We start from the raw sequence: 24,013 nt of genomic DNA, 5'->3' as shown, positions 1-24,013 counted from the left end.
CCCTGTGTTGGAATGGCATCCTGTCGAGATGCTGTCGGGATAGGCTCCGACCTCCGCGACCATGAACTGGATGTATTGCATGTCTTAGTTTTTCTTCTTCTTATAATTTCGGAAGACATGCGACTGTGAGACGCCTTGGTCTTGCAATGTCGAAGAGAGCTGAGCGCTAATTCTTTATTGATTTTTGCGTCATCTCACTCCCCATTCAAATCCCCCACACCCAATTTTTCCCCTTCTAATTCTTGATGAAGGTGGGTCCTGGTGACGTCACTCGTTCTGATTTGCCAAAGTTATCCTCATTTCCCGCCTCCTTCAGCTGCTTGGCCCGCCCACTTTCCTTTCTTCTCTTTCCCCAATTGGATTTCGGGAATGACTGAGGCGTGGGCGGGGACGGAGCAGGGCGTTGCTTCCGGCCTCGCGCGCGGGCGGGCGGGCTGTTTCCAGTAGGAGTTTGCGGTAGAAAGATCGCAAGCCTAACGTACTCTATACGCCTGGACGTTTGGGGTTCCGATTCGTGTTCTTTGTTTTGGCGTTACATTTTTCTTTTTATTGTTTTAGTTCAAATTATAAACTGACTTATCTAGTGGGGACATTCCAAGTGAGCGTGACGAGAAGGTAAGGATGAATTTGTAAAGGAGGGGCGGAATGGGAAGTGGGGGGGGGTTGAGGGGGGGTGCTGGTTATCTTGGTGTGTTTTTTTAAAATATATGTTCAGTTTTTACAGCTGTTTTAATACATTAACCAGACGGAGACACATTTTGAGCAAGGTTACATAACCATGTTCAGTGGCTTACAGGCTATTTATTTATCAGTTCAAATTACGGGTGCCACGTTTTCCAAAAAGCGGCCTGCATATCCATTAGACACGTTATCGCCTTTTTTTTTTATTGCATTCATTTTAGAATTTCGGCTGCACTGTCAAGACAGTGGACACAAATGTTAAGCAAGGCTATCTACGTTTGCACTTGCTTTGCCTGTCAGTCATTTCGTTACATATGTACACACTCAAGTAGGTGTTGGTCTTTTGTGCTTTGTCAGTGTTGGATGTTGCGTGATGAAAGGGAAATAAATGATCGGACGAGAACACTGTTGGCCACTGACATCAGAAGAGGATCAATGGTTTCATAGCAAGGAAGTAGAAGACGTCTGCTAGTGCCTGCCATTTAGACTTCGCTCTGGCCTCCCAACCTTTATGTGTGGCTCTTGTGAATGCCGAGCACGCTGCACATTGTCGTGTAAGGTGGCAGTTTCTCGCTTGCTTGAATGATTTGCATCAACCTATTGAAGTGCATCATTTCTGCGCTCCGTGCGTAATGAACGAATTATTTAGTTGAGATTTAACTGGATGTCGCACATGCAGGAATGTATTTTTTAAGAAAAGGTGTGTCTTTATATTGGTGCTAGCAAGGCCTTTGACTTGCAACATGTTCAGATGTGAGGACAAGTTCATGATTAATGTTCAGTGGTTTTACAGGTATTTGGGGCTAGGAACTGTACATACTGATTAATCGATCTGAATTCTCGCATAGACGGGTGTCAGCAAAACAGAAGTAGCAAACCTACCAAATCGGGAAGTCACCAGTTTGAGTTTATGTATCCCGATGTGTGGATTTATTTAGGTTTTAGTAAAAGGCCAGATTAAAAATAAACGACATTCGTAATTTGTGTTTCATTGTGGAAGAGACAAGATGATTGCATTCAAAACCAGTGCTGGACAAGGCTCTCTCTGCATGTCTGCACTTCACCCAGCAGTCAAGGAGAGCAGAGCTTATGTAATTGTAGCAGTAGCAGCACTGCATTAGTTTTGTCTACAATGCCTCGTAATAAGTAAGACCTAATATCCAGATATCAAGGCCTCATTGGCAAGCATTTCTCTGTTGGGATTTACTTTCTTGACATAGATGAATGCAGCTGAGTGAGTTGCGTTATAAGTATTAATAGGTTTGTTAATGCATGTACAGTGAAGATAAATGCCTTGGATATTGTAATGAATTAAACCTGAGCAGCTCCCTAATAATCAGAAATAACAGATTTATATACTAGTGCTATTGTGTCAAGTATCTTCTACTGAACAATGAGACACGATTTTAAAGGCTAATTTTATGATTAGAGTTCCTGACAGAGAGCATTTAGTAAGTCTTCAGCCTGGGATGAATACCCACACCTCTTCCTAGTAATGCTGCCCTAAAGAAATAACGAAACACACACACCAACCATATTGAAAATTATTTCCTTGAATAATGTCCCTAATCAGGAAATCGAGAATAATTTAAGTGCATTAACAGAATGGTACAAAAAATCCTCTACTACTGTTCTGCTGCATGCCCATGTGCGAACTGAAAACTTCCTGGGAATTGCCAAGGCAATAAAAGTTGATAAATGGTGAGTGTATTGTAGTTGGACCAAGTGACCTGATTGCAATGAGCTTTACGCATCATATAAATGAGCATCATAAAAAAAGCTTTGCTGTATGTGGGATCTTATGACATTCAGGAAAGTGGTACAGTATTTATTGAAATTATCATGCAAGGATTACGTTGTGAATAATTATAATTTATTGCACTATTAATGATCTCATATAGAGCTCAACAGCACACTGTTTTATTACTTTTTAAATCTAGAAACTCAAAGGATGCAGTGAATTTACCAAGCCTCTCAAGCATAATTGAAATTGACCCTGTGCACCCTCCTATTATTATTATGGTCAGTCACTCAGCTGCTACCAGCACCATCTAATGGGCTCCTTGCCGCTAAGAGAATTAATCATTCCAAGGGCAGCACCTGTCATTTCTTAACAAACGCACATTTGTTTTCATTAATTTTTTTGCTATTGTGTTAGTATCATTGCTCATGAGAAGATTTATTCATTTTGTTCCCAATAATGTGTTTAAAATTAGACTTTTTTTGCTTGTCTGCTGCTTTAGGGCATCTGCTTGATTGCTTAGCAAATGGTTACTTTCTTATTTATGGAAATAAATGTGTGCACATTTATTATTTACTCAAGTCAAAGTGTGCCAACATTTTGAAGTCTGCCTCTAAAAAAAATCTAAAAGTAAGGCCTTATGTTCCTTGGCATGCAACTAATAAAGGCATTTTAAGAATCTCTTTTGCCTAAGGCAATATAAAAGTGCTTCAGGGGACATCATTGCACTGCAAAAATGAGCAGATGGTTATTGTTATATTATAAAACTATTGACTACTGTACAGTTGCATGATTTTCATTTATTTAGAGCAAAACATTTGTGAAGACGTTCCATGGTTGGTTTTATTTATTTTTGTTTGTTTGTCAATGATGCTGTGGCATAGCACTGCTGCTTGAAAGATGCAGCATCCTTGGTTTGATTCCTGCACCTGAACGTTTTCTTTGTGGAGTTTGCATGTCCTCCTTGTGTTTTCATACGTACACGTACAGTCTGGTCTTCCTCCCATATCTCCAAAAGCATGCAGTTTACGTTAACTGTCAGGCTCAAATTGTCCCCTGTGTATGAGTCGTTTGGTCCTGTGGTAGACTGGCACCCATTTCAGGGTGGTTTCCTGCGGTGTGCCAGTGTTAATTGGATACGCTGCTATGGAATTTGAGTAAATGGGTTTGAGAATGTCATGTTGTTTGTGTTTCATTGGAGGTCTGTGTAAATCGAACTTGGTAAACCGTATACCTTGACCCTTTATTTTATTCCAGCAAATAGAAAAATCTATTTGCTTATAAATAAGCAACCATTTTACAATTAGTGTAAGATACAGCACTATCTTCGGCTTATGATTTTGCATTCACAAACATTGTTTAAATAATTCCCTGGGTATGGAAACTCCACTTGCTCTGTCAAATGGTTTCAATCCTTATATGTGCTGATTTGCATTTTAATAGCTAGCCCTATTTAATAACAAGTTAAGTCCTATTTACCCTTAGAACAGAATGCTCTCTTCATGTGTGTCTCGTAGCAGTTACAGACTATATCATCTTATTTTCTATATGCTCAATTGGATTTGGATGCAATGACATGGCGGGAGTTACTGAATTAAGAGCAGTTCAATTTCATGTTCCTTTATAGCAGATTACTGTGCTTATGACATGAAGCAGTGTTTATCCTGCCAAAACCCCAGAATCCCAGATGGGTATACTGCTGCCATGAAAAGACACGACAGATTGGAATCAATATTCAAATATACAGCAGCATTCAGATTGTGCTCTCTACTCCCAGAAACCCAATATCTGACATGAATACGTCGCTCTATAGCACCACCTTCAGCCTGTATCATTTGTTTGTCCTTTAACCAGTATTAATCAAAATTCAATGTTTGTATTCCTTATCTCCTTGAACCATACATAGTGTTTTATTTTTTCTGATAGATGTGAGACTTGCTTGGTCTGTCAGTCATCATAGCCAGTCAATAGCTGGGCATAGCGAGTGGAGCTTCTGGATACTTCTCATTTAGCAGTACTGTTGTACACAGCATTAATGGCTTAACTAGTCCATCACTTACCTGCACCAGTATTTTTGCCTCGGTTAGCTTTACATATTCATCAAGTATGTATTTTGTGAGCGATGGTTCATTGTTGTTGATTAGTATGTGACACTGATGTGTGTGACGGCCCAGTAGGGTTGCTTTCTATTTTAGACTCTCTGAGTCCCGTCTGTGACTCACAACTGTGCCACGTTCAAAGTCACTTCAGTCTTGGACTGTTGGTCATGCTATGAATGGCAAGGTCTGTATAGTGGATGCTGTTGCTAACTAAAAAGTTAGTTACGAGGGGCAGACATGTGTTCTTAATAAGGTGACCACACTGTGTATATTTTTAAAATTGATTAGCTATCAGTTTGTTACTGTAAGGAATCTTTCTGAAGGGTCGGCACTGAATCAGAAAACAATCCATTCTTCCAAACCCAGAGTTTAATATGCTTATGAACTGTAAAACATGGGGAACTTTTTTTTTTTTTTTTTTACTGATGTACACATACACAATTCTTTTTGTTCAAGGATATCCTAAATCATTCCTTACATATGAGCTTGTAACAGTACAGCTGCTTGATTATCTTGTGACTGACTGGGTTGGCAAGATGATAGGAAGTTAAGTCATTCATTTATTACTGGTTTTCCTGGCTATATTTAAGTGTGTGTGTTTTGTGTATTACAGCTGAATTATAATGCAGAGACTTATAGAATGAATTGACCATAAATGTTGCATTTATAAAATTGCATTATTTTATTTGCTTTGTTGCCAAGACTCCACATTTGTGTTTGTAAATGACAGTGTCATGTATTATTCAACATGTGTGATTACCCCAGACTGATTTGCAGTTGCCCGGGTATTTTCAAATTATCTGTATTGTAGTTTTTCATTCTCTTTTTGAGATTACTTAATATTTAGCCTTTTTTATGTACTTTAAAAGTCATTACAGTGCATTGCTGACATTTTAAAGAAACTTTGTTTGTGCTCAGTTCCAAATTTTCCTGACCCCCAAAGGGTAGCTCCTTAAGTTATTGGGTATACAAGTCCACCAGGAAACTGTTCAGCCACAAGATCTGCAAAAACTCTAAAGAAATTGTAAATTAGTTTTAAATCTTCACCTTTTACATATGTAATCAATGTAAAAAATGTTTTTTAAAAGGGAAAACTGAAACTAACACACGTAAAAAGTTTTTAAATTAAAAAAAAAAATCAAAATTCTATTGCTTAAACCGTTTGAAACGTAACCTTCTTACAATAATGCATTTTTGACGTTTATGTGAAGGTTAATTTCAGACACACACAGCTGTGTTATTTTCATCAATGAGCACTTGGTTCATATTCTCTTGGTTTAGTTTCAGATAGTATGATGGAGTTGTTTTAGATAAACAGTGATTTAATTAATTATATTTTTAATAGAAAAAAGGAGAAATGCAGACTTATAAAAGGGTATAAATAAAACCACATCATTGAAAAAATCTATTGGAGAATTTGTTTGGAACCCCAGTGGTCTAAATGTGAAAAAAAAACTCAGTGTGCATTGTTATGGAGTGGTATCCTGCCCACCAGACTGGACCACGTGAGTCTTATAATAGAGGACTGGATTATCACGTTTTTATGGTTATGGCTTTAAAGGCTGTTGGATGATTTTTTTTCCCCATTTGCATGAAGAAAATTTTTTGAGTTTTTAGCTTTGTGCTTGCTTATTGTTGATTTATTATAGTTTCCTCTGTTGGCCGCCTTTTTTTTTAATCAGATATTGAACGTAAAGTAAACCGACGGTTTACATGGCCTCACGTAATGTGACTATTATTGCCAAGACGAGGCTCCACATCTACACGTTCACCGTGCTTTCAGTTTCATCACATTCAGAGCTGGAAATGCATTGGGACAATCTTGGCATTAGTGGACAGGACCTGCTGTGCAGATCCTATAGAATTGAGAATTTCTGCGTAATTATTATTGTATGTAGATTTTCAGAAGAGACCATGTTTGCAGTTTTGTATTACTTAATGATCCTATTACACACACTCATGTATTCATGTTCTAGTGAATGTCACACAGTGTCCTTGTTTGCTTCTTGTTGAAAGTTTTTGTAAGTGAGAAGTACTAACGTCTATAAAGCAAAGTATATTAAGATCTACTCGGGACTTATATAGGCAAAATGTAGACTGTTTTTATGTGATCTAATTGTTCACTGCTGATGAATGCAACATGCTCCTTTTTTTTTGTAATAAATTCACTAATCCTGCCTTGTAATATGTCCACACCTTTATTTATACAAGGTACAAGTATATCAGACACACACTTGTTTGCTTATTTGACATGAACAAGCATGCCATATTTTGTATTTAAAAGCTGTCATACAGTACATAAAAGTAGCATCATTTATATTTCTACAGTCATCATACCTGGCATACCTGGTTGCAAAGTTATTGTATATAGAATATAATATCTCTATATTAGTATATCTGTAACTTATTTGAAAATGTCTGTAAGATTGTAAGCATAATAGACTCGGGTCTTACTGTACATTCCAACAGTGTACATGTAGTCTTTGATATTGGACATTCTTTGATAACTGTTTTAACAAGAAGCAGTCCTATCATCTTAGCTTAAGCCTAGTGTCCATTTACGTTTAAAGGAGATACTGTTTTGTGTTTGACTAAAATGTTAATTTATTACCTCTAAACTAAACTCCCCGTATGTGTATAATGCTGGCTGTTGTGTACATTCATAAAATAGTTTTTGGCTCTGCCAAAATGATTCCTGTAATAGTCATCGTCCCAAGAGCATCATCTGCTTTTAAAGGGATATCAATATATTTAGCTGTGGTTACTTCTTTCTGATTAAAGTCCAAGCTTAAATAGCTCTTAAAGGATTTCTGCGGATGGATGTAATACTCTGCCTGATTTAAAAGGATCAGCACAGGCTTAAGCTTGATTTGATTTTAAAGTCAGAGTTGAAATAATTCCTTGTTTTCTTTAAATGCACTTTAGTAATATCCTTATCATTTGGTTACTTCTTGACGTTTACCTTTTAAATGAGCATAGATACTTATTGGTGCTACTATACTTTACGATTTGAGGAATTTGTTTGTCAGTCTTTTTCTTGCCTAATGTGTAACCTAGATTAGTATGTGGTAGTATTAAGTGTTTCACATTGTCCTGCTTTTCTTCATAATTAGTTTTCCCACATTCAATGGATTGGTTTCTTTCCTAGGATTTGTCATTAAAATGTAAATTTCACACGTATCTTAGACTTGCTTTACGCATGTGCTGCTATTTACAACAAGAACTTTATTATCTAATGCATCACAAATAAATGCTTTGGTTTTCTTTGTGTTATTTCTTTTCACCAATTGAAATAAAATATGCGTTGTGCTTTTCTAATATGGCCAAAAAGAAAATATATCACATTAATAGTTATGGTTAAATAAAGGCACAAAACAAATGTCTAATTAATGGTGGCATCATTGCAGACAGTTTAGTTACAGTTCATTGTATAAAAACAAGAAGAAAAAAGGTCATTGAGAAGTTGAGTTTTTGTGGTAATGAGCTCATTTACTTAATTCCTAATTTGTCTTATTTGACAATGCTCAGACTATTTAATGCAAAATTTGCAATATATAGTATAATGCTTGCCAGTATGAAAAATGGTTTGCTTTATTTAGCAATTTTAGCAATTAAAAAGAATATAGCTTTGATATTTTTATGGCTTTTAATCAGAAAAGAATATAAGGCAACACACGCTACATAGCTATAATTGTGTTGCTTTTCTGTTTTTTGTCATTTTGGTGAGCAGCACTGTAGTATACATGTACAGTGTAGCCTCATAACTGTGGTCTCAGCATAGCAGTTTATTACCTTCTATTTATTCTGTAAAGTTTGTTTTGTGGCATTGGATGATCATTTACAAAGTTAAGATAAAAAAGTAAGCAGAGGGAATTTCTTCGTAGCACATTGTTTTTTCCCCATCAAATTGTGCTACAAAAAATTAGTGACAGTAAGTAGTATGCTGTATTCTGAAAATAAATGTAAGTTTGTGTGTTCTTAACTGTTCACTGATTTGTTTAGATCCTTCATTTGTTTTTATAACTAGTATTATGGATAGGCTGTGTGACGTAATGGTTAAGGCTTTGAGGTTGTGGGTTCAAATCCCGCCACTGACACTGTGTGACCATGAGCAAGTCACATGACCTGCCCGTGCTCCAACTGGAAAACTAAAAAAGAAATGTAACCAATTCTATCAAAAATGTTGTATAAAGGCATCCTCCAAATAAGTAGATGTAAATGCAGCATTAACATGGCTCAATATAACTACATAAAAATGTTACAGTAAGAGAGGAGCATGACTCACTGTGCCCATATACAGTAGATGTTCTTGTTTAGTCAGTCTAATGTTATGGGGGGCCAGGGGTAATGAAATTGCTTTGTTCATCTGAACTGCGTTTCCATCTGTTTATACATCCATTGTCAAATTCTATCCCACAGTTTTGTTTAACTATAAAATTCAGACTTAATGTTCTATATGTAGTGTTTCATTTTCATTATAAAATAGAATATTTTAGTTCTCAAAGTCTTGAATTATCTAATATTCCTTGCATCTCCAATTTGAAACATCTAAAATGTACCTTTTCACACTTCGAGTCGGTTGTAGTTCCCTAAAGATCACATGGATTCAGTAATTCGCGGAGCTGCAGTTTGATCTCTGAGTCTTCAGTTTTTATTAATGTGGATGGTGTCACACTGAGAATTAGAAGATGAGTTGGGATTTCATAAATTGTAACAACAGAGACCTTGTTAACAACCACATTTGTGCTTTATTTATTTATTTGTTTATTTTCTTCTTGCACCAAATGTTGTTTTTACTTTTTATAATACATTAAAGGGGTGTGATTTTTCTCCCATATTTTTTCTCCTTTGGTACATTACTGGTTTTTGATATTGTGTCATAATTAACTATTAAGGATAAAGTATATGAAGTACTCTGAATTAGCACAGTATGAGTGAATGTGGCTACATGCGTGTCTTACAGTGGGCCTACAAATCATCCAGGCTTGATGTCTGCATTGTGCCTGTTGCAGTTGGGTTGGGTTTTGAATGCCTGAAACTGGATAAGATTAGCCTGTCCACAATTAAAACTGTCTTCTAATTAATGTAATTGCATATAAGAAGAGAAGCATTTCAAAATGTGTTAACTGTAAGAAAGACTCAAAAGTTGAAACTGTAATTTAAAAATACCAGTTGTGTACTTGGCTTTTAATCTGACATTTTGGTGTATATTAGATCGTACAATGCTCTTTTCTTATTTCTTGTGTATTACAAATTCATCTCTTTCGTGGAAATATAAAGTATATGTGTGTGTGTGTATGCATTGTGGCAAATGGTTGGGACCCTTACCCCGCCGGGATGCCGTAATTATGGAGGGACCTGGGGAGAGAGTACTTCCAGGACAGTTTCTCTTCTGGACCGACACAAGGCAGCCCCCTTGGTTTCCAGCAGGGCCGCAGGTCATGAGCATAGAAGCTCAAACCTGTTCGGGCCCGGGGGCACATGGACATTTGCAGGGCCCTATTTGGCAGCACTTCCGCCACACCCAGAACTGCTGCTGGTAGAATCTCGTTGGGCACCCGGAGTCCTTCCAGTTGCCAGCATTAGTGTGAATCTTAATATTTCCAATTAGACATGTTTTGTTCCACCTTATCTCAAACATTTGGTGTTTGTTGTTACTGGCACACATTTGAAATCTGACGTGGATTCCTTTCATACACATTTTGATTGCCACGGTGTATGCATACGATTTTGACTTGCTTACCAATGAGAATGTTCAGCCGTACTTGTGATGGGAAGTGTCAGCTGTGCTCTTAGAAAAGGTTGAACTGCCTTGCACAACACTCCTTCTGTTTTAATTATCTGTGCCTACAGCATTAAGATTGCTTTTTGGCCAAGAAAGAAAACTGTTTTTCAGTCTGCTTTGTAAAAGGAAAGAAAATGCATCTGAAAATGCAAAGTTATTGTTTTTTTTCCTAATCTCTTCCATTCATTAGTTTACTTGTTTATTCCTCTTTTGTGTTCACAGAGCGCTTGAGCCAGTAGATGTAAAGCTTTTATTTTTTTTGCCTTATCACACACTGTAGGTAGTTAAATGAGAAACTCTAAGTGTGCAAAATACTATTTATACTTAATGATTTAAGTACTTAAGGACTTCATATTACAAACAAAAACTACAAACTTCACCTTCCCTGACATGTTTTATTACCGTTTTTCTGTTAAAATATTTTAATGTAGAAACACCCCAACATAGCAACTCTTCAGCCATCAAAAAAAAGACAATTAAGAGAAAATTCAGAATACTGTATATTGGAACCAGGAACCCTTTCATTTCAGTACTTTTTGTAAAACTCATAATTTGTGAATGTACTAAAAAATGTTACCTGGAACTGGCAGGTATATTAGAATATTGTAAGATATATTTTGTAAGTTGAGTGCAGACATTAGCATTGATAACAGAATGAAGGAAGCTGTTAGAAACTTCGAAAACAGTCGTCAAACAATACAACTCTCACTGTGCCTAAATGTCATGAAAGGCTTTCCCCCCTCTAGACAGTAGAGATTAAAGACATAAGCAGGGTGAATTACTAAACTGTGGATGGCTCAAGGAAAGTTAGTCAAGTGTTAGATAATGCTCATTCAAAAAGAAAGTGCTAGAATGAGTCTAGAAAACTACTTTGTGATCAGCATTCCTTTAAATTCTCCAGCCTACTTGGAGAGTACTTAAATAGCGGAGGATCCTGAGCTACCATTTGACTAAAGGGCAGAGAAGGAGTCCCAAAGAGGTGAACCAGGATTATTACTTTTATGTTAAATGCCAGATCACAAAGTGTTTAATGGTGGGTTTGAGTCCATGTAATGTGTTTTGTAGTATAAATGTAATCTGTGCATATAAATCTTTCCATTAAAATATTGCATCAACATACAAGTATACATTTTAGTTCTTTCTTTAGTTGCATATACTGTACATCCAGAATCCTTCTTTAATACTCTATGCCCATATACAGCTTTGCTTTTATTTTCCATTATATGAACATATATTTACTTGCATAAGCAAAATTAGCCTTTTGCATCCATTCAATTCAGTTGTGTATACTTGGACATTTAGATCCGTGACTAAGAAACCAAGTTATGATGATTTGAAGTATTGTCATGTTGTGTACTTGTACATCGAAGAATGAATAAGGACTTTGTAATGAGTTTTTTTTTTCTTAGGGATAGTGGTCAGGGTTTACAATGAAATGATAAAGTGTAAAAGTCTAAGATGATAATTTACACAAAGTAGAAAATGTAAACAAGACCTAACATTCAGGTGTGTTTGGTGACAGTGTTTAATCACAAAATCCTGTAAAGGATTTCCAGATTGTTGTAAAAATCAATTTCTGTGAGACTTGGGGTCCCTTTTAGTACCCAGACGTCCAAAATTTTGGGAAATAATTTCTCTGTCTGTCTTTTTTTGGTTGCATCTGTTTGACTTTACAGTTCAAGTCCACTGATCTATGAATTGATAACATAAAAGCCTGACATGGCAGCAGAAACACATGTTCTGATGAACACAGAAATTTGTTGTAGGCCAGGACATGCCGTGTATAAACAATATATATGCTACATGTCATGTTGCTGCCTCATTCCTCTGTATTCATTTGTGTTTCTGATTAATTTTAACTTCTTCATGTTGTGAAGGCCTTAAAGTGACACAATTTAATTTGAAGAACTGTCATGTCGCATATAAGAATGACAAAGCTTGAAAAGTCCTTTTTGGATGTCCACAGTGACATGACCACACAAGGACCAGTAAGTCTTACAACAGGCCATGATAGTAATGTTGATGTGATCCTGAATCTGTAATGAATACCTTTAGATTATGTCCTCATTTACAGAAGTGAGACATTGTAGCATCCACTGTGACACTCGTCTTTGTTTCCCATCTGTAAGCCTTCTAAGTGTTATAATTTTACTGGCGGGGCAGTTTTGCAGTTAAATTTGCCACAGGATACCATTCTTGAAGTGTATAACAATGGTACGCAACCTCTTATAGTGCTAACCAAGAGGAATTGATGGTAGTTTCTTTCTATTGTCACTTGTTCTCTGTGTTGACTTTTATGTATATTTAACTACTGCTTGTAGGTACCTTTTTAATATAGAAGACTAACTTAAAATTGTAAATTCTTTTGATTACAAAAGTTGTCTTCAGCATCAGGCTTCAAATCTGAGGTCTTGAGCCTGATATGTCATTGTTAACAGGAACTCTATGTATCATTTCAGAACTGTACTGAATAGCTTTGCTTAAAACTACCTTTTTATTTTTAATTTATGTATGTATTTATTTTAATGTGCTCATGTGCAAGAAGCGAATGGGTTTTTTGGTCATGTCCGTCTTTTGTTGTCTAGTGTGCGTCTCTTATTTTAGTCTAGAGTAATTAAGGCACATCACTAAACAATGTCTCATACTGAAAACCACAGAAGAGTTCTATTGACAAAATTTGTGTTGTGAATTGCTAGACGGAGTATGACATGAATCTTAGACACTTGACTAAGCAGTATTAGTCAGGGTCACAGGTTCTCAGTAAAAGGGAGAAGAAGCCACATTATGGTTTGGTCCGACTCTTTTGGCCTGATGTGGTGTTTCACTTATCGTGTATGCATTCATTGTGAGCCTTGTCTGGGCACTGTTAGAATTTTGAGAGAACAAGGATTCACTTTGTTGTATTGTTCATGTCTTCATTTGTGTCTAGTCTTTGGGTTTACTGTATGTTGTAGATTGTCAAACTAAAATGTATGTATTTTATTTTAAATTTAGTGGTTCCTGCAAATACCTGAACAAGTTGTAAGTGTTGATTTTAGGAATATGAGCATGTTAATTGCAGTCTTGAGTTGGTTGTTTCAGCAGCTGATTAAATATTCTAGTAATGGGTGATGCCAGCAGTTTTTGCATTTATTTGTCGACTTTTAGGAAGACAGATTGACAGGCGAGAGTATTTCAAGAATTGTACTTGTGCTGTCATTATGTCAGAATTATTGACTTGAATTGTTGCTGCAACAATATTAGAGGAATAAATTTCAAACATTTGATTTAATAATGCAAAGAATGTATATTGTGCCTAGCAGGCTGTCTTGGACTGCATGTATAAAACGGGTATCAGTGTTATTCTCGGAGTGACTGTCCAGGGTACTGTAGTATGAGAAGAAGCAGGCATTTCATTTTTATCTCCAATTCTGTCATTAATAGGCCAAAGGGATGTTTTTCAACTACTTGACTATAGTCTCAATAGGGGTCTTCGTCACAGGCGTTTGGTAAATAGAAAAGGCCATTTATATTCATTTCCTTATGCTGTTACAGATATTGTGTGCATGACCCAAAAAGTCTTCAATTGGGTGTGAAATTGTTGGGGATTTGCAGTATATAATGTTTATATTGGCTTAAAGTGACATAATACACCAATTTTATTATTTGGACCAGAGTTGTTTGCCTTGCTTGACTAACAAACAAGTTTGGTTCTTTTTCTTTCTTGTGTGTCTTTGGTTCTGTTATTTACTCTTTGATTGTTAAAGGTCATTATGTGTTAGTTACTTTGTTAAGAACTTGTTTATAGTTGGGCTTAGTTGATAAAGCACTGATCTATAAGAAACAAAGCACCCTAAATATTAAAGTTATGTCTTCTGTCCATTCAGGATCTTCATTGGTAGGTCATCAGGGTATAGCCAAGGTTTGCAGGGTATCCAGTTTTTTTGAAACTGAGAGTTGTGTCTCTGTTGTTTGTAGATGTTGTTCTCCTGTTGACCTCACAAGATTATCTTCCAGTGCATGTGAAATGTTATCAAATTGAAAAAGGGTGGAATGACAATTGCTACCTTCAAATCTGAGGTCATGGCAGAAAGACATAATCATGGCTTTGACCAATGACTCCGTGCTCTGGAAACAGTTTTGTAGGAATTGCACTGGACTGTGGTGGAGAACCTGGAGCAACATTTGTGGACCAAGTTGTCCATTTACTAGTTGGCTTACATCCACATCTTTGCCTTTAGTCACAGGCTCTGGATTGAATCAAGCAGCTGAAGCGAGGTTCTTGCTCAGATTAGATTGGCTCACTCTCCAAGACAGCAATACAAAAAGACATCAGAGTAAAACTGTTGTTTCTCCACATTGACAGGGTCCAAGGGAGAAGATTTTATCATGTATTTCTGATGCCCTCTGGATGCCTTCCTTGGGAAGTTACCAGGCTTGGCTCAGTGGGAGAAGATCAAGAGCATGATTTTTCTCTTGACTGTCCAGGGACCACTGCTGGGGATAAGGAGGACTAGAGAGCCCACTTCAGCATGTTGCTGTAGTGACCCGTACCATTAAAAATAAAATTGAGAGGATTATGAAGATGGTGATAGTTTTCCTTCAACTTCATACCGAAATCTTACCTATTTTGAGTTGCTGTAAAGCTCATGACTCACCATCATGCTGTTGTAGACAATGTCTTCAGAGTGTTTGATGTTCATGCTAGTTGCAATTAATGTTGTATTTTCAAACATCTTCAAAGTGTAGGTGTTGAGAGTCCTTTTGGTTTCCACTGACAAATGTTAGTATTCCGTGCCTTGCACAGAGTAAATGTGTCCATTCCATTGGAGGAAGTATTTCCTTAGTGTTAAGTCTTTAAGTGCCAAAGATAGTGGAAGAGAGAATTTATTTTCCTGTTTAGCATTGTCCGAATTTTGCTGCCAGACAATAGTGTTAATGACACTTCAATTGTAAACGGCCATTTTGTCCTATGTTGTAACCCTGTTGTTTTTGTGTGTGTGTGGAGTGCCTAGATAAGGTAGAGGCGGCATTTCCTGTGTGCTTGTTTATCTCGGTATTCAAGGAAAGGTTTTTACTGATGGTGGACTCAAGATAGGCGAACTGGTGAATGACTTCCAACTTATTGGTAATAATTGGTGGCATAAGAATATCCTGCATTAAGAATTGTTAGCACAAAGTTTTACAGACCTGAGAGAAGCCTTTTGATTTTTTTGTTTTGTGAGACTGCATTGTTTTTAAGCACCAACACGTCTGCAGACAGATTCCCATGACTTTTCAGCTTCATGGCCTCATGTAATGACTTCATTGTGTAAGTGTAGAATATTCTAGTGATGGTTGACTTATGTAGCATTAATTACAACAGCAGAACACCCTTTATATGCCAGAAACCTTCACCATGACTTTTCTGGCAAACTGTAGCATACAGAATTTCTTGAGGGTCAGGGTCCCTTGTGCTGTACCAGCTGAAATACCTAGTTCATGGTAGGTGTGAGCCATTGGTCTGTGATATTGGCCGTCACCGATTAGCTAGACAAATCATCAGTATTAATAAACATCATCGATTGGCGCTAAGCATTTGCAGAAATGTCTTCAACTCATGTTTACAGGAGGAGATGCATGAGATTCCCATGCTTGGCTAGTTGAGCAGGAGCACAATGTAGTTTAGAGGAGGTACCCTGATCAGTACATAATGCGCAATGTCTGAAAGAGGAGAGTACATGCACATTTGAGGCACCATGCTGCTATGGTGCTTGCAGACCAACTGCTTGAAGTAGGCCTGTAGTGGCAGTGTGCAAAGATTTGAGGGGACCAATCACTTCAATGTCTTATAGTAAAGGTTTCTTGGTCTTCTAGTCCTCAACTTGACTTCCACCATTACTGTTAACTGCCATTTCTTAATAACATTAGGAAGAGAGGAAACCGAGACCTGGTAACATTTTGCTGTGTTCTTGTAGCCTTCTTCTGCTTTGTGAGCAGCAGTTGTTTTTATTTTACAGTGTGCTAGGCAGCTGCTTAGTAGAGCCCATGGCTGCTGATTGTTGGGACAAGGTCTGAGGAGTCGGAGAATTTATACAGCTTTGTAATTCGCGTAACTTGGTGTTTCCTGACAATGACACTGAACAAGCCATAGTCCTAATGAGCTAATTTAGGTCTGAGACTTTTGGAAAAGTTATGAGACCTTAAATGTCTTGGAGTGCCCAAAGTTTTACATCGTGCTTCTTTCCTTGTTTCACAATTGTACAAAACAAAAACAATACAATAATCTTGCATAAAATATGTATTGTCATCTTTTATGCCTCAGTTCATCTTCTGCTGACTTAACTATTCACAGTAACAGACACTTTGTGCAGGGGTGCCCCAGCTTTTACTGCCTCTATTGCTAAAATACGACTGCAGCAGTATAATCTGCAGAACCAACATACCAAGAATATGTGATGTAAATGACGTTTTGGTGATATGGTGGAAATCTGGGACAATTACTTTAACATTATGCATGACAGGTGTGTCAGCCTCAAGGCCCATGGCTGTTAATATCAGCCAAACAATGACTGAAAGTTTTCTCAAAGACTCCCTTTAATGTGCCTTTTTATTTATCCCCCCCCCCCCCCCCCCCAATTGTGTATACAGTAATCCCTCCTCCATCGCGGGGGTTGCGTTCCAGAGCCACCCGCGAAATAAGAAAATCCGCGAAGTAGAAACCATATGTTTATATGGTTATTTTTATATTGTCATGCTTGGGTCACAGATTTGCGCAGAAACACAGGAGGTTGTAGAGAGACAGGAACGTTATTCAAACACTGCAAACAAACATTTGTCTCTTTTTCAAAAGTTTAAATTGTGCTCCATAACAAGACAGAGATGACAGTTCAGTCTCACAATTAAAAGAATGCAAACATATCTTCCTCTTCAAAGGAGCAAACAAATCAATATGGCTGTTTGTTTTTAAGTATGCGAAGCACCGCGGCACAAAGCTGTTGAAGGCGGCAGCTCACACCCCCTCCGTCAGGAGCAGAGAGAGAGAGAGAGTTAGAGAGAGATAGAGAGAGACAGATTAAAAAATCAATACGTGCCCTTTGAGCTTTTAAGTATGCGAAGCACCGTGCAGCATACTTAAAAGCTGCACACAGAAGGTAGCAAAGTGAAGATAATCTTTCAGCATTTTTAGACGAGCGTCCGTATCGTCTAGGTGTGCAAACAGCCCCCCTGCTCACACCCCCTACGTCAGGATCACAGATAGTCAGCGCAAGAGACAGAGAAAAGTAAGCTGGGTAGCTTCTCAGCCATCTGCCAATAGCATCCCTTGTATGAAATCAACTGGGCAAACCAACTGAGGAAGCATGTACCAGAAATTAAAAGACCCATTGTCCTCAAAAACCCGCGAAGCAGCGAAAAATCCGCGATATATATTTAAATATGCTTACATATAAAATCCGCGATGGAGTGAAGCCGCGAAGGGCGAAGCGCGATATAGCGAGGGATTACTGTAATATATGTATGTACAAGCAAACCCGCGATTCTCAAAAGAATCGCAAATCCAAGAATGGCAATCACTTTCTGTTTCCTCCGATATTTTGAGGAAAGAAAAATCATAGAGGGTGGGTGCGTCCTGGGAAAGTTTTCATTTAATTAAATAAATATATTTGTACTAAAGCAGTTTCTTTTTGGAGCCGTGACTCATATGGTTCTGGTGTTTCAGAAGCGTGTTGTAGGCGCCTGCGTTCATTGTTTTTATCCATGTAGTCTCGTTTTTTTTTTTTTTTTTTTTTTTTTGTATGGCTGTGTCATTAGCTAGATTCACATGCTGAAGTGACCATGGCGGCGGATCCGGGCTTGGAGGGCTACATTACTAAACGAAGGTGGTATATGCGGTGGTGTGCGTGGTCACGTTCGGGCGGCGGATGTACTGTGTACGGCTTGCTTGTGGCCTCTGGCATCTGTGCATATATACAACCTGGTGTGCACACTTTACCTCAAGTTTAGTTTACAGGTCGTGTTGTGCTGTTTGAGCGCCACCTACTGACTCTGGGAAGCCAATGGGTTTGACCTGGGGGTGCTGAGGCGCAGTGCGGTTGCGCTTTCGGTGCTTCTTCCTTACATATATACAAACATCACTAAACGAAGGTTGTATATGCGGTGGTGTTCACGTTCGGGCAGCGGTTGTATTGTGACGTGAAGTTTAGTTTATAGGATGTGTTGTTTAGGCGCCAGCTACTGACGTTGGGAAGCCGCTGGGTTTGACTCTGGGGTGCTGAAGCGCAGTGCGCGTGTGCTTTCGGTGCTTCTGGCCTCTGCAATCCTTGCATATATACAAACATTACTAAACGAAGGTTGTATATGCGGTGGTTTGCGCGTTCGGGCGGCGGTCGTATTGTGACCTGAAGTTTAGTTTACAGGTTGTGTTGTGTTGTTTGGGCACCAGCTACTGACTCTGGGAAGCCGCTGGGTTTGACTCTGGGGCGCAGTGTGCATGCGCCTTTGGTTTGTCTGGCATCCATGCATATATACAACCTTCGTTTAGTAATATAGATGTGTGTATAAAATATATATATATCCGTAAACAATTTACATCTGCCCTCAAAATGCATATTTAGTGTCTGTATGTATTTATCTGCACAATGCTTTGCAGTTACTAACTTGTAGTTAGAATGGGACCTGGCCATCCATAATGACTTGGCAAGAAAAATTAAAAAGAAGGTGACATGGCACACTGCCATAGAGAGCTTTAGTGTTTTAGCATGATGATAAAGTGATAGTTTCATTGAGGAGACCTGGCAACCACTTTCTAAAGATGTGCAGGTCTCTGGACTAGCCAACACCCTACACAATGTATGTGGATAGAAAGCACATTTGCATTTATACTCCTGTAAAATGTGACCGCTCTTCACCTCTGACCAACTCCAAGTGTGGTCTGTGTGATTCATGACAAGCACATTTACACATTTTTTTATGTGGTCGTGTGCTCTCCATTTGTGATGCATGATAATGCAGGTATAAATGGTTGTACTTTGCTTTAGCTACAGATTCTTGTCCATGTCCAGACTGTTGCTCTACTCGACTATGCACACTGTCCAGGACACCTACACTAACAACTGCCAGGTTATTTTATTTTATTTTCCACAATAATTGTGACAATGGTGCGGATTTTGGTTACATACTGTATGTTTCTTTCAGTTTCTTTTATTTTGTAACTGACATATACTGACATCATGAACTGTCTTAGAAGAATTGTCCTGCAACAGATGAGCAACTGAAGTATTCCAAGGCCGGTCGTGTGACTAATTGATAAAACAGTCAGCATATAAAATTGCATATTTAATATTATGCTTACTTAATGCCTGTTTTATATTACTGTTAGTTTGTTAGTAAATGTGAATAATTTGTGTAATGATCGGGTTTTTGTTTAATTTTCACTAATATGTATGTGAAGGAGTCGTATAATATACATGGTTCATATAATTCTCAGCAGCTTTACCTGTGGAGAGTGACTTTGCTTAAAAGAAGTTGCTTTAGTGTTCGCAAAGACGAAGGCAAAACAAGTTTTGACTTTTAGGTATTTTTTTTACAATGGTGAATAACTTTAATTAAAAGTATTGTTATTATATACTGTACTTTTTCAAACCTGGTATTTAATTTGTAAAATGGAACTACTGTTAAGCAGTTAATCTAATTTCCAAAATACGATGTCAAGTTTACATTTGTTTACGTAATATCTGTAGTAAACTGCTAGTTTTCTTTGGCATTTTTTTTTTACCAATATTTGTGAAATTCATTAAAAGAAATGTGTACCTATAGTCCACACAAAATGCATACATTACACGAATGTGAATATATAAATCAGTTACTATCCATTTTTAGAAGCAAGATGTTATATAGGTAATAATTTATCAAATGGTTAAAGTAACAATAATCCTGCATTCCACAACATAATAGTTTCATTAAAGGATTGTAAAATTGGCTGAGTGGGAGTGATGTTGATGATGATGATGATCTCTCAGTGGTGATTTTGGTTCCATGGCTGCAGGTAGCTTTCCACTGCAGTGTCCTAAAAATAAAAGAAAAACTGATAAGAGGAAAGGCGGTTTCAAGAGAAATGTAAGGCAGAATATATGATGGTGATGAGCAGGAAGGTAAACAGTGTCTCTTATCTGTAAATGACATCGTGCACAATGTGTAACCTAGGATGGGTCCTGGTGCGATTCCCTGAACAAAACACCCCTCCTCTGCTGTATGCCTCTTTTATCCATTTGCATTTCTTGGCCATAGTGTTCCAAGAGAAAAACACATTTAGATGTACTCATGAAGGCCTCGTAACATTTTCTATTAAACTGACTTTACAGGTGCGCATATAACAAAAGAATTGAGAGCTTTTACATATAATTCAGTGTTAAGCATCCACTAAACCTAAACGTACAGCTGAATGACCAGCGCAGGTGATTTGTGTTTGCATGTCGGTGATACTCCAAAGCCTGTCTGGGCTGTGTGTCACATCCAGGTGGATTACAGGCTGAGAACTGTCGGTGTAGGAATTTGAGGTAGTGAAACTTTCAGTGAGGATAGATTTTTTGCCATCAGAATATCTTTATTTGAAAGTAACTTTGCTTGTTACTTGAAGCCAAAAGTAAAGAGCCAGATTCAGAGTTTCAAACAAAAATATTTTCCCCTGGAAGGGGATTGGCAACTCTTAGAAGGTCTGTGTGGATTCATTGTTTTAACATATTCCTTCTTGGACGTGAAAATGTTGAAGTGCTATGTTATTTGTGCTGAATGATAAGAATATTCCTTAATGAGTTTTCATGATAGACCAAATAATAAGATTTGACTTTGTATTTATGCATAACAGCAGGTTATTGTAAACATTGTTTTGTTTATTAGGCAGTGAAAGTATTCCTGCTGTTGTCTGGTGTTGGATAAATTAAGAAAAAAAAAGGAATAAAGCAGATTATGATTATTCAAGATCTGTCATGTATACATTAGCTAATCTTTAAAAATCTAGTATGTTAAATATTCTGTTAATTTGCATTAAAGTTAGTGTCTAAGTATACTCATGGTCTCTATAGCACTAAAAAGTACCTCTTATACAGTAGTTTAATTTTTTAAATCTGTTTTCTTTCATTATATTTGCCTCTTACATTGCCTGTACCAATGTTACAAAACTTCTTTGGTTGGGGGTGTTATCAGTTTGGTGTTTATATTGACTTCCAGATACACCCCGGCTGATAACAGTACATTTTGTTTACCTTACACTGTTTGGATTATAAAGGTAGGATCATAAACGTGCAAGTATGGATATAGTTAATTTGTAATAAGTTGTACTTTTTCTCATTTTCCCACCCCTATCGGAAATGTAAAGAAAATGTAACGTATTGCACCACTTTTGTGAGCTCTTAGGAGTTTGACCTAATTCTTAAGATTTTCTCTGTTTCAAGGTTCCTTTCCTGTCTTACAGGAACTTAAAAGACTTCAATGGAAGAATGCAGTCAGCCAGGCCTTGAAACACATTTTTATGTGGAAAAATCTTCACTAAGCATTTTTGTTCTTCCACAGACAGACGTGTGACACTATCTGATATGTACTGCTAATGGTGTCACTTAGCAGTCAAGAGACCTGCTGCTTTTGCTGTTTGCAGAATTCACGCCGAACAGTTTCTCAAATGGATGACAACATAACTTAGAGCAAGTAATATGCCCTTTGTTAGACTTGCTCCCTTTTTTAGAGCTGGTTCCCATATTAGCCTTGGTTTTCCATTACTCTTTTAATATGCAGTTAAATGAAAATAGATGCATTGATTAATGATAATAGTGTCTCACTTATTACTTGATTGCAAGACTCTCACAACCTTAATTAAACAATACAAGGTTAAAAACTGTATGACAGAAAATTTTATTTAGACCTCTAAAATAACCACGGAACACCATTTAAGTAATGGGATGTGTGACCACAAATATAAAGTATATAGAATACATTAGTTGCTGTAAGCATTTATTTAATTATAAGGTTAGACTGACTTTAATTAATCTTGATTTTCTCAGAGGAAAATTTTAATAAAAGGTCTTTCAAGTGAAATTTAAAAAAAATTACCATTTTTGAATTTCATAAAAGGCAGCTGGGATTGGCTCCAGCAGACCCCCGTGACCCTGTGTTCGGATTCAGCGGGTTGGAAAATGGATGGATGGGCAGCAAACTTTGTAAAATATAGATCTCTCCTGCAGTGCTGCAGAATATCAAAGTAGACTTGGAATAGTAATTCATGTTAGAAAGAATCGTTGGTGTTAGTACAATATGGCTACATTTATTTGAAAAGCTTTAGAGGGAATATATTTCTTTTACAGATATATCTGAATTGATACAAAGACCCTTTGGTCTTTTGATCATAGGAGGCTATTTTTGAATTACTCTGTGGTTGTGTTACTTTGTAATAAATATTTCTGCTTACCACATAGTGGTCTTGTTTGTAATCTGTTTTGAAAACTCCACAATTATCCCATATATCCTGTAAATGCAGCATTCCCAACATGCATCATCTGTGAAAAACTGTTTCCGTAACAGTTATGTTACACTTGTATTTGTGCTGTTGTGTGCTTCTATAAAAATGTCTGTAATGGTTCCAACCGTAGTTTATTTTATTTCAACCACAAACTTTTCAGAAGGTGATGGTTTGTTTTCTAGTGTGTCAAATAGAGGTGTTGAGGGCTTAAACCTGTCCTGACATTTTATTAATATTTAATGATCCGGTTATATTTTGGATATATTCCCTTTTGGATTTATGGTGTTGATAGCATATCCCATAACAATCTAGGCAATATCGGGCCATTCAGCCCAACAACGTTTTAACGTTTAACATTTATAGTTATATTTGTGACGCAGACACAAAGGATGGGATCTAGAATCACAATCTTTGTGCTTTAGGAAAACCTCTGCCAAACAAACTTCTTATTGTCCAGATTTTGATTAGTTGAACATGAGTTTGGACTGCACTTGAGCTGTGACATTCGGAATTGTGTGAGTAGGCAAAAGTGAAGGCAATGTTATTAATGTAGTGCAAGTAGTCCCATTACAGCCGTGTTAAGGGTGGAATCCTGTTTGGAAAGATTCAGTCCAGTGTTTGTCAGTTTGGTGCTGAGCACCTAACAATTCTTTTGGCACCATTCTCCCTTTTAACAAACAAAGTTTGCATTTTATGTTTGCAGACCTACATATTATGTGGCAAGGCCTGCAGCATGTTTTAGTAATTTTCAGTCCATACACTTGTCTTGCTTTTATATGTCCCAAACACCCTCTCCTCTTAGTCTTCAAGCATATCTGTAGTCATTCAAGTATTGCAGGTCTTTGCTTTCATGCATGTTTTTCATTTCATTTCTCTTGCAGTGTTGCTTTACTTTACCTTTTTTGCCTTCGATATGTTCATTGTCATACAGGAACTCTTTTTGTCACAGTTCTTCATGCACATCTCTTTTGCTGAAAATATTTTTACTGTCACATTTCTAGGAGAGGTGTACTGCCTTTGAGTATTGCTTGTGCTTCTTTGTGTTTTGCCATTGTGAAGGGCACTAACCATTGACAATTTAAATTGCTTACCCCACTACATCAGAGTATCCTGTCAAGTGCCATTTTCTTTAAGAACATGTGTGGACTTTATTGGAGGTATTATGAATGTGATATCAAACAGCATTTCAGACTTTTAACTGATCCAATGTATTTGTCCTGACACTTTCTCAGCTGTCTGCT

At 37.3% G+C, this 24,013-nt stretch overlaps 1 protein-coding gene across 1 annotated transcript in view; it reads left to right on the top strand.

The window, feature by feature from the left end:
• The first annotated feature begins 404 nt into the window (after nucleotides 1–404).
• The window catches only part of coro1ca (coronin, actin binding protein, 1Ca), an 81,454-nt gene continuing 57,845 nt past the window's right edge, over nucleotides 405–24,013 (top strand). Inside the window, exon 1 of the mRNA XM_028824115.2 lies at nucleotides 405–615. The gene's annotated coding sequence lies outside the window, so the exon portion shown is untranslated. The remainder of the gene's footprint in view (nucleotides 616–24,013) is intronic.

Source organism: Erpetoichthys calabaricus, chromosome 18 (genome assembly GCF_900747795.2).
Source record: "Erpetoichthys calabaricus chromosome 18, fErpCal1.3, whole genome shotgun sequence".
In the NCBI taxonomy this organism is placed as follows: Eukaryota; Metazoa; Chordata; class Cladistia; order Polypteriformes; family Polypteridae; genus Erpetoichthys; species Erpetoichthys calabaricus.
The sequence above is the reverse complement of the archived record's forward strand: the minus strand, read 5'-3'. Positions and strand labels throughout refer to the sequence as shown.